General features: G+C 41.6%; 1 long non-coding RNA gene across 2 annotated transcripts; it reads left to right on the top strand.

The window, feature by feature from the left end:
- Positions 1 to 182: 182 nt before the first annotated feature.
- LOC116959342 lies at positions 183 to 4,294 on the top strand. Of its 2 annotated transcripts, none has more exons than XR_004405782.1 (4): positions 183 to 239; positions 551 to 720; positions 878 to 933; positions 4,134 to 4,294. It is a non-coding gene; the product is annotated as an uncharacterized LOC116959342 (long non-coding RNA). The 2 variants fall into 2 exon arrangements; XR_004405781.1 differs by having other exon boundaries at positions 4,053 to 4,294.
- The last annotated feature ends 7,514 nt before the right edge of the window (positions 4,295 to 11,808 follow it).

Below are 11,808 nucleotides of genomic sequence, written 5' to 3'. Positions count from 1 at the left end.
GGCCGGACCAGCGCGCCCCGCCGCAGGTAGCCCGCCTCGAGCCCCGCCCCAGCCGGGGCTGCCTCCGTGCCGCGGCCCGCGCACCGCCCTCGGGCCCGGCCCCGGCCCCGGCCCCGGCGTGATCGCCGGGGCGCTGCCGGGCCCTGCTCCTGCTCCCGGCCCGGCCCGGCCCGGCCCGGCCCGGCCCGGCTCGGCTCGCCCCCGGCCGCTCGCCTTGCTCTCTCCCCGGCGGACTGTAGGTGAGTGTGTGTGGGCAGCGGGGCGCTCAGCCCTGCGCGCTCGGGCACGGGTAGGGCAGCCCTCGAAGATAAGGCTGCCTGCTTACTGGGATCCCTGTCAGAAAATGGGGGGAGAGGAGAATCCTCATAGCTTGGGCAGCCTTGAAACTCTGGGGTGGTCTCACCACAGAAGAACAAAAGCTTCCTTATTCCAAGCACCACTGTCCTGTGGGAGAGGAGGGAGCGGAAGCCAAGGTCTGGGGAGTAGTAAAAGCACTGGTGTTCTGTTGCCTGTATTTACAAGAGATTTCCTCTTGTTCTTTGCTTTCCAGATGCTGACCTCAAAAGGACAGATCTAACTTAATTTGAAAGGTGGTGTGAGAGAAGGCAGTAGTATGGCAGTTGCTGCCTGATGTCTGTACCCTGCTTGGCATCATTTTCCTGTCAAGGTATCACTGATGGAGGGAAGGACACAAGCAGCATACCCTCTTACAAAAACGTGGTAAGGACAAACAGTTACGTAGTTTCCAAGGGCACATGTGTTCATGTGTGAGCCCCTAAGCCACACTTCCCCTAGCCTCCTGCTGATTTTCAGCCCACTGAAATCTGTTGGATAACAAGGTAAATTGCAGTAACACACCTTGTTTTTAAATCGGCAGAGCATTTACGATGGAGCTTTACTGCATCACTTCACTGGCATAAAGATACAGTGCAGGTAGGGTCAACAGGGCATCTTGTTTTCTTACTTGTAAGTCACTTCAGGCCTTCCAGGGAATTGCTAAGTAACCCCTCGTCATTAAAAAGATCATTCTCATTTATTTTCTGGCATGGACACAGGACAGAATGTGTGACATCATTACCCATCCATGGCAACAAGCTATTGTGAACCAGTAGGGTTTCAGCAGTAAGATCAGTTAAAAGGAAAATATTCTGTTTATTTAAACATGGTAATCATCAGCACTACAGACCACATTTTGCTGTGCAAAAGTACTGAAAGGAGTATATTTCTGGGACTGTAATAATCTTTCCATTCAGGAATACACTGTTAAGCAGCTATAGCATTATTCTGAGCATCTGCCATCTCTTACATCTCCAAGTTCTATTTTTAATATATGAAAGTGCCTGTGTAGTTTTACAAACTAATCAGCTGTTGCCTCATTGTGATTTTGATGGTCAGGTGATAGAAGCTGTACAAAGTTTATGAAGCAAGGTGAAATGTTTTGTTAGAGTGTCTGATGCAGTAAGAAAAAATTAATGAGCTTTGGGGCACAACTCCTAACTGGGACTCCAAGCTTGCCTGTTTTTTCCAACAATATTTGCAGACTTACTTGTAAGTTCTACTTAGCCCCACAAACACCATGTATTGTGCAGATGTTTCATCAACTCTCTTCTCATAAATCTAAACCAGAGTCATTCATATGTCTAAACCATCGCATCACTGCAATGAGCAGCCATTGTCATCTCCCAATTAAAATCAAGGGAAAGCAAAAAGTGTAAAGCTACAGAAACATTTAATGCAGTTGGGTTCAAGCTGTTAATCAGGTATTGTATGAAAACTTTACCAGTGATGATCTGTGTCCCAGACAGTTCTTGTCCTAATCTTGGCGCCCACAAAGTTATGGACACATGTTTATTTTTAGAAAAATTATGAAATAATTTGCTTTAGCCATCAATATACATGCAGGTCCTCGGAATCTGTCTAGACATACTTTACTGTAAACAAAAGTTAGAGCTGGCTAACCCCTGATCCTTTTGTGACCAGACTGTGATGATAGAAAAGTTTATGTCAAGAATAAATCAACTTTACATGGAGGTTTGATTTCCACATCAGCATAATCTATTTAGGCATTCATCCTCATGCTGATGAAAAGTTAATTCCTATGAAGTCAGAAAACTAAAAAAGTAGAGTTCATCAAAACATCTTCATGTATTCATTAGGAAAGGTTTGTAATGAAAGGAGAAAGTTGGTAATACAGATTATCTTCTCCAGAGATTTAATTTCCAATTAACAGAGGTCTCTAAAAAGACCACAAGACTCTGAAAGTTAAAATAGGATTTTCAGCATAAGAGATTAAAAATTTTAATCTAGGTTTATCTTTGTGGAGAAGGAGTAATTCACTTTGCACAGACAGACTATGTGTCAGTTAGGTCTGCTAACATCAATCTGCTGCTCAGAATATCAGGGAGAATTCAGAAAATGCTCCCAGAGTTGCAGACAATTATTAGTCCACAGAGTGTGATGCAGCAAAATTATCAGTCTTTCAGTTTGAGCACAGCAGAGCTTTTGTAAGTAACTTTTACCTTATCCTTTCTGCTTGCAAGATTACATGGGTGTTGCAGGATTCAGAGGACACTGTGCTCTGGAAATCACCAGCGTGGGTTACCATAACTCTTGCTGGGTAAAATGCATCTACAGTACAGTTCCTTTTGAGTTGCTCAGAACCTGTACTGGACAGGTACAGCAGAGGCCTCAGCCCAATTAATGATATGAGAGCTAAGTCCAAATGAGATCCTTAAGGTAAACTTGCTGTGGAGGTACTGTACTACTTGTGTTAATACTGGAAAGGTGTAAGTGAAAGTCAGAGAAAGTGATTTGGGACTTTGTGGTCAATCATTCTAAATGGTTTACTGAATATCAGCGCTCAGAGTAGGAAACAGCATGTCGTTAATCCTATGACAAAGACACTTGCTATCAGCAAAACGTCCACCTCTGGATTTCTCTCTGAACTGAAGAGAACAGTTCCTCTCATAAGTCCAGTGTCTGTCTTTTCAAATTGTATAAACTATCCGTGTAAGTTTGGTAAGGACTGTTGCGGAAACTCCCAAACCACTTAACAATAAAAAAAAGCAAAATTTATTTTTATACACAATTAATCAGCATTCCGCAAACATACAAACAACAGGTCCAAATGTCCATGAGAGGAGAACAAGCTGTCACCACACAAACTTCTAGGGATTAACAACAACCCAAAATGCTCAATTACTCACCTAATAAAAGGTGAGGACTCTCAACCTTGAGGAACATCTCAGGGCAGCGTCCCAACCCGTAGGAACCCTGAGGAGTCTCCTTGGGCGGCGTCCCAACCCAAGGGGAGAGCCCTTACCTGCAGCACACTGCTCCGGGCGGGAGGAGCTCCAAATGGCTCCCCTGGGGACTCCATTTATACCCGAGCCAAATCTGACCTGTGGTCAATACCAGCCCCTATTGGCCAAAGACCCCAACTACCGTAAAGCCCTGAGAACAAGGGCACAGGGAAGGTTCAACAGCCAGGGAGCCACAATTTCATTGGGCGGGTGAACCTGCCACACAATCCACCCCGTGACCACAGTCGTGATTTGGCTGGCTTCCTTGAAATGGTGGTACAGTCACCTCTTGCCTCCAAGGTTAAAAGGGAGTTCAGTACTGGTGCGTTTTAATGCTCGTTGTGGATCATCATTTCTAAATAATTATATAAAATCAATCCCAAATCAAAACCCTCACATACTCCAACATGGACTTCACTACTTGGACATCAATATAATCTATTATAACCAAAGTTTTAAAACTAACTATTCTAATAAAAAAAAAAATCAAATGTATCCAATACACTAACGATTAATTTCAAATTTCACTACTTAATTTATTAAGTAGCATTAATACAAACAAAAAATAAAAACATTAACAAAGTCCAATCACAATCTTCTTAAAAATGCCAAATTCACAAAGTTTGTTCGCCACCATGTTGCCGTCTAAATCCTGAACATCCATGGGTCACCATCACCATTCTTTGTTTAGTTTTAAATAACCACACACTTTGGGGGACTGTAGTCTTGAGAAATCTTTAATATCTTCAGATCTGTAGACCAGCAACCTTCCGTCTTGCACATTATCTACAAATCTCCACAGTGGATCGATACTGTATTCTTCTTCATCAGTATTCTCACTGTAAAATCTTCGTCTCCAATATGTGCCACAACCTTGGAATTATGGTCTCCAACAACATGTCCGGTGAAAAAGCTGCCAGTGGAGGTACCGAAGCCATCTGCTTTTTCCAAAAAAACCCCTATCCATTTAAGTTTGGTAAGCACGTATACTTTTTAAGATGTTCATTAAAACTTTTATTTTTAAAAACCACTCTTTTTACAAGATTAATTCCTCAGTTTTGCCCAATGTTTATTTTATTTGATTTCCCCTGCTCTGTTTGTATTTGTGAAAGAGGTGACTGAGTTACTAAAAGTAAATTATATGTAAACTGAGGAAGGGAGGGATTCCCACAATGTCTACCCATATGACTGCAGGAAAGCCAAAGTCATTCAGCATAAATGTGCACCAATGACTGCAATTCATCAATGCCACAGAAACAAGTACTATCAACACACCTGATGTCATTCACAATCTTTTCCCAGGAAATATCACATTTTTTCTCCTGTTCTTTTTTTTTTCATTGACTGAAGAATTAAATAGAAAACCCATTTACTATTCACTAGTCCAGTAAAGCTAATTGGATTCTGAATTTATTGTTCTTTTAAACTATTAAAAGATTACCACAATTACTTCCCCTGTGGTTTAAAAGAGAAAATCTGAAAGGCAATGTACAATACTACAATTTTGAGATTAGATTTGCTGCCCTTTGAAATGACTAGCTTTTGGCTGGTTGATCTGAGGTTTGACCATTACTTCTCAGATTTAATCTTTTCATCATGCATCCATTCTTTGAACAGCCACAACCTGCAGTGAATTTAAAGGACCAGTCACAGTCAGGGCATGTATCACAATGTCCTGACTCTTACTCAGGCTTACCTGATCTGCCAAAGAAACCCATGAAGTGTAGATATGTCATATTGAATTAAAAGGGGAATTACAGGAGGGACATGCCTGAAATACCGAGCACAGCCAACAGTGGGGTTTTTTCAAGTCTTGATGTAAATTGTTCTAATGGAGAACTAGTTATTGAGGTTATAGTAGGAGGGATATCTCCTTTTGAGCCAGATGGCTAGATTGGATTCTGTGACCTTACTGCAATGAATTCTAGCATTTTTATTCTAGCAAATTACAGCAACAAAAAATTCTGCAGTAGTATTTGTCATTTTGTTTATTGTTTACCAGGGAAGCATATTCCGTCTACACATACAGAGCACCATCCATTTCTAAATGTAGGTAGAATAATAATATCTCTACAGTGATGCTTGCGTGGTTAATAAAGAATCCATGGTTAGTGTTCAGTTTTCATTTGGATGGTTTATAAACTTTTTCATATTAAGTGTAAATGTTTTACTCTCAGGTTTAGTTTCCCTGTGATACGGAGTGGCTTTTCTCCAATGGCACTCAGGAAGTACACTGCCAACAACACCTAAGGTGGCTCATTTTAATAAAGTCATTGCTTTTAGATGAAGATTGCTAGAACATGCTGTGGAAAAAAATTAAGAAATATAATTATTTAGCTTTCTGATACAGAAAAGGAGATGACTAGAATATTAAAGGCAATATTTTTGAATGGCACAAATCAAGTATGTGATTTTCTTTACAAAGTTCAGGTTCTTATGCTTAACCATGTACAGAGAGGGAAAGTACTGGAAAGTTAAATGCTTTGTGCAGTAGCTACTTGTCCCATTAGAAATAGACCCCACTACTGGACTGAAGAATGATCTCAAGAGGCTGGTTCAGATAAGCTTTGTATTTAAGATTTTCCAAATACTTTTCCACTCGAAAGGCAGTACAAAACACTCAATAAAGAGATTAGTCACATCTCATCCTTTTGAAAGTTCCTGTCTAGAGCCAAAAAAAAAAAAATATATATATATATATTTTTAAATCTAGCTTTTCCTTGAATAGGGAGCCAGTAGCTGTAACGTATGCAAAACAGTTAATCCAGTGCTCTGAACATACAAAGTGTTAGCTCAGGCATGTAAAAGACAAGTTCCTGGTTTGGGCACTCTACTTTTAATCCTACTTAATGACATCTGAAAATGATCTTGTTGTTGCTGTATTAAATACGACGTTTCCTAACATTTTCTTCTGGGCTTGATCTCCATCACTTTAAAACACCTGAAGATCAATGTTGTTCTTATGTGTCACTTCCTCAATTAGTAATAAGGCCTCCAAGTCATGGCAATCCCCAGTGATAATGGCACCGTGTTTCACTGTGGGACGTTCCAGTTCAAATATTATATTTAAACATACCCCCAAAAGTTGCCTTAGCCTCACATCCCTCAGATGCACAAGAAAGATTCCAGACAAAAAAGAAATGAGTATTGAAAGTAAAAAGCAACAGCTGGTCTCATTTCTCTTGAAATTTGTGCACTCTGGAAATTGATTTACGGAGCACTGGTTTGAATTCTGACATAGCTACATACAAAGAACTGCATAAAGCTCTGAGAAGCATAATTTGATTTACTGGAAATTGCGGTAGGAAACACAAAGTGAAAAGGGAAGTTTGTGTTACTTAATCTTAGTCAAGCAAGTATTTATGTAGCATGTCAAGCAGAAGAAGATGTATAGCTAATAAGAGTATTGAGCAGGCAGAACAGATGCTGATAAGCTCAAACACTGAAAGTGACAGGCCTGACGGGGACAAATTTTGTTCAGGAAGACTAGAAAAGAGGGCACAACACAGAGGCAGTGCAGGAAAAACAGGGAGAAACCAAACCACTCAGAACAGAAATATTTTTGACTGCTGAAAAAGTATGCGGAAAAAGTGAGCTTGAGAGAAATCCCCCCTTAGTGTCTCAGCACCCTGACTTGCAGGATGCATTAATTTTGGTCTCTAAGAAATAAAGAGATCATGTGACTTTTATTTTCCATCTTGCTCACTGAGACATTCACAGGGTGGGCCTTTTGCCTTGCCATGCAGCCTTGAAGTGGCCTCCTGCATTGCAACTCTTTGCACAGCCTTTTCTAGGTCCCCAAGTCCGTCTCCCCGTCAGCCCTGCCGCCCAGTCAGGCTCTGTTCTCCATCCAGACCCAGGCAGGCAGTTCCCAACATGTGTCTTTCAGTTGCCATTTGTCCAACCTATGTGATCTATGTGATTCCCAGCTGAGCATATCCATTTAGTCTCTGAAAGGCTGCAGTCTCCTGCTTCTTCAACAAGATCTAGTGGTGCACATGCAGTGGGGAAACCCAGACAGACATGGAGCAACACTGAAACCTTCTTTCTTGGGCATTATCCAGACATGAATTACTCAGGCATTTTTTTAAGATAACAATGCCCCAAGTGCTCAGTGTATGGATGAGAATTGTAGGAGCCTTAGAGAATAGCCTGATCTGAATCCTGAAACTGTGAGCAAAGGTTATATTAACAGCTTGCCTCTAAAACAGATCAGGGAAGGAATGAATGAGGTGGATGCAATACAAAATCTTTTCATAGTATCAAGGTCAATGGTGGTGCTAAAGTTCTTGGTTTAATAAAAGTGTCTCATTTCCATTGCACAGTTATGATTTGTTACAGAATAAGTGAATTACTGCCCACTTGAAGCAGATGATAAAGGTGACCTTGTCTGTATGAATTTGCTTCAAGATTACAGGACACTCTTACAGTCTTAATACTAGTAGACAAGACAATGGATTGTATTAAGCAACAGGAACAGTAGCATTTTTTGGCTAGCCCAGCTAGCTCAAAAGAGGATGTCTGCCATGGTATGTGCAAGCAAATACAGATGAGATGCAAAGAGAGAGAGGTAAGAAGTACAAGATGGCAGAGAGGAGCGGGTCTAATGAGAATCTAAATTGAGATTAAATGACCCCTGATGATGATGATGTGAGCAGCTGGAATAAACTGCTGTATTATCTAATTATTACCCTGTCTCGAATAGGCCCAGTTTATCTCTGGTATAGACTTCTTGGGACTCAGTCAATGGATGGAATAGGCCCAATTCATCATTTAAAACAAGCAGTTAAGACTCTGTAAAGCTGCCTGGTATGTAAGATAAATTAAAGTCTTTACCTTCCTCTTTTTCATACACTACAGGTCTAAAGCTGAGAAATGCATGAAGTTGATTCACTGCCTTGTTAGGCTGACATGTTTGAAAAAGTAATGAAAAGTAGTGCTGAGTAGAATGGATGGCTGGAACTTTCTCTTACTTTCTGCAGCACTGATCAATGTTAAAGTCTTTGCTAAAATTTTAGAGAGCATTTGGTATGGAACATGTAAATATAAAATACTCTTCTGAAGTTCTTCACTGTAATCGAGTGTAGAGCTACTGATTTAAAAGACAACAGATGATCCCTGATTGTTGCTGAAGAATCAGAATGGCTTCTGTATTTTGTGGATTTGATGTCCTTGGGAGTGAGAGAGGGCTTTACATTTACCTTAATTTTGTTCCTTTTCTCCCAATTAAGAGAGATATTTTTGGTGTTTGCAACCATAGTCACTGAGTTGACATTGTTCTAAGAATCACTTGAGACATTACATATATGCCTCTCTCAGAAACATTTCTGTACAAATCAGCTTGTGTTGGACATAAAAAGTCATGATGGGGTGATGTCAAAGGCATGCAAATTATTGTCCTGAATAAGCCCATGGAGAAAAAATGCTATAGTCATAGAGTGTGAATGTATCTGATAAACAACCACAAAATAGTTAATGAAAAAGAAACCACTGTGGATTTTAGCTCTGTGCTGCTAATGTTAATGCTTCGTAATTCAGTTTTGTTGTGGGTGAGGCAGTATGATTCTTAGCTTCCCCCGGGAAGGAGAAATGGATATTCAGGAAATATGGCGACAAAAAAGCTCACACCTGCAGTTGCCCTTTTGAATTATTTTTCAGTTATTCCACTCGTGCACTTTCAACTTCAAGCAGTTATTTAGGAATTTTCAACCTGATGACCAACACTGAGGTGCCATAGATGCCTGGAGACCAGAGCAAAATTCTTCACTGATTTATCATCTACACCAACAGTCCTTTTATTTTCTGTGTTGCCTAATATTTCTCCATACCGCTTGACAGCTTAAGGAATTTGTCCCAAGTACTTTGCATACCAGTAAAAAAGATGAAGTGAAAACTAGTTCAGCATAATTCTTCAACAGCCCCTGTACAGTAGGATTGAAATTATGAGGGCTGATACATTTTCTTCTTCCTGACAGCCTTCAGTTTGTTTTATTTTTTGTTTTTACTGACCTAGTGAAAGCACGGAATGTGCTTCTGTCTCAAAGACATATAATGAAAGAAAAGAAGACAAGAAAAGAAACAGTACATTATGTACTGGAAAGATATTGTGAGCTATCAGGGATATACTACTACACAGTATAAGAACAAATATGTGGTGGTGTATTCATTCATCTGGTTATTCCTGTCTGCTTAGAATTAGCTCTGTTCTCTTATCTATTCCTAAGGAATTAGATTTTCACTGTGATACGTATTTTTCAGGGTGGTTCTTTTCTCAGCTTCCTGCAGCAGTGCTGGCATTTTAGAAGGCATTCTGTAAGGAATTATCCTAGCAGTATCCTTTGGGACTTGAAAGGATTGGGCAAAAATGTTGTGAGAAGCAGTAATGTCTTTTAAGTCCCTTAATTCCTGGTGTGATGTGACTAAGGGACACTCTTGGGTTGCTTTCTTTAAGCAAATTCCTAGCTCACATGGCTGTGAGGAAGATAGGAAATGTAACTGGTGTACCCTGAAGTCTTTTTAAAAAGAGGCAGATCTCAGGAATTTGCTGCCAAATCCCTCTTGCGTGCAGTACAGAGACTGCATCTCCAGAGCTAGATTGCCCCTAAACAAGTATCATTAAGTTATCAGCCACATCATAACGTCTGCAGCCACACTGGCTCCTTTAAGACCTTCTGCAGCCACAAGATACTCCGGCTTCGCCTAATGATTATAAATGTGTGAAACAAATTAGCTGCATTTTTTAGGAAAGAAATAATAGCATCTCCATTTCTCATACAATGTAACTTTGTGTTTAAAAGATCCTGTGTAGTGTAGTGAAACACCTAGTTTTTAAGCTACTCCTCTAGTAGTACTTGGTCTGCATACCAGTAAGTGTCTCTTGTTGCAAACTGGTAAGATTTTGTGACAAATATAATCTGCTTTGTCTACATGCTGTTAGCTCTTTATAGTAATGGGGAATATGCCAGCAGAGAGAGACTGCAGTAATAATTTATGTGGCAGAGTATCACCACAGGAAGTAAAATAATACTCTGCTCTTTCACAGGAGTCAGATAAAAGGAAAACAAATCTCCAAAGCATTTTTGTCAGTTGTTCATCCAATAGAATTCCCCACAGAAACTCCAATGAGAGATCTGAATGGCTGACTGTGTTTTCCATTTCATTACCACTCAACACTTTAGACTGTAAAAATAGGGAAAGATTACTTAATTCTCTTAATAATTCTGTCTTTATAGGGTGCAGATGACAAGAAACAAGACATCTAGAAATAAATACAGACTGTGCATTACATTCCAAGGTTTTTTTACAGCATTAATTCTTTAATTCTTCCTTTCCCACAAGCACCCGCTTAAGAAAAATACAAGGATCATCTGTAGGAATTGACATTAGTATCATATAACAAGTAATTAGTATGCAAATGCCCACTTTCGAACCAGATCCTCCTGCTGAAAGATACAAACATCTTCAATAACCCTTGCAGACTTGCAGAGGGACTTAACTAGAATACAGATGGGAGTCTGGAGCACTTGTAGGTCTATGATTTTGCACAGGGACCGGACTGCAGAGCTCTGGTGTCCCGCGGCGTGTCCCGCAGCGCCGGCGCGGCCGCGCTCCACGGCCCCGCAGCCGGTGCCACAGCGGCAGCGGCTCTCGGCTGCGGCTGAGCTCAGCTGTGCGATGACTACCCACAGCACTGAAACCCAGAATGGAGGTGCTAAGATCTGCCAGTCAGTTGTTGTCTAACTCGGCAAGTTTTTATCTAACTTCTGTTATTAAAGTTTCCCAAAGCACTCTGGTATGGTGTTCCTGCTCAACACCCAATTCAGTCTTCTGTTAACCTGGCTCATGATACCTCTTTTAAAACTCTGCAGAATTAAGCAGTTAACGCCCCTATCCCCCAAGTGGGCAGGTACTGCTGTTGCTTCAACCAATCGTACAGTGGTAGTCGAGTTCGGACATTAGTTGGGTTAAGGAAGAAATGGCCACTTGCATCCCTATTGTTTTTTCCAATTTTGTTTTGAAGCTCCTCGGAGGTTTTGCATGTGATTACACATCAGCTGAGACAGGGTGAAACCAATGAAAGAATGGGGGTGAAAAACGTGTGTTCAAACTCTGGGCAACTGTGGTGAACTCTTTAGTGGCAAGACTAAAATTAGCTGCTCGTGTTTCCCTTTACGGGCTCCCCAGATAGATGTTTACCTAGAGAGTGCTGGGTCGTTCTTAAATAGAGCAGAACCCCCCATGAGGACAGGGGGAAACCCCACGGCCTCATTTTCGGCGTAAGGGGCCTGTTGTTACTCACGCTCTGCCCCGGGATAGGAGCAGCGGCTCAGCCGGGAGCAGGGCCGGGACCAGACACCGGCGTGCCTGGCCCGGCCTTGCCGGTGCCTTCAGCAGGAGCTGCTGGGCCTGCGGCGGCAGCCAGGTCGAGCAGCGCGACCCCGCCCCGGCCCGCCGAGCGCGGCGGGGGCTGCCCGGGGGGCGGGGCGGGGGCTGCGCTGCCGGAGGG

The sequence above is a fragment of the Tyto alba genome, unplaced genomic scaffold (assembly GCF_018691265.1).
Source record: "Tyto alba isolate M040663 unplaced genomic scaffold, T.alba_DEE_v4.0 Super-Scaffold_28, whole genome shotgun sequence".
Taxonomy (NCBI): Eukaryota; Metazoa; Chordata; class Aves; order Strigiformes; family Tytonidae; genus Tyto; species Tyto alba.
Note: the sequence above shows the minus strand (reverse complement) of the source record. Positions and strands in the feature narration are given on the sequence as shown.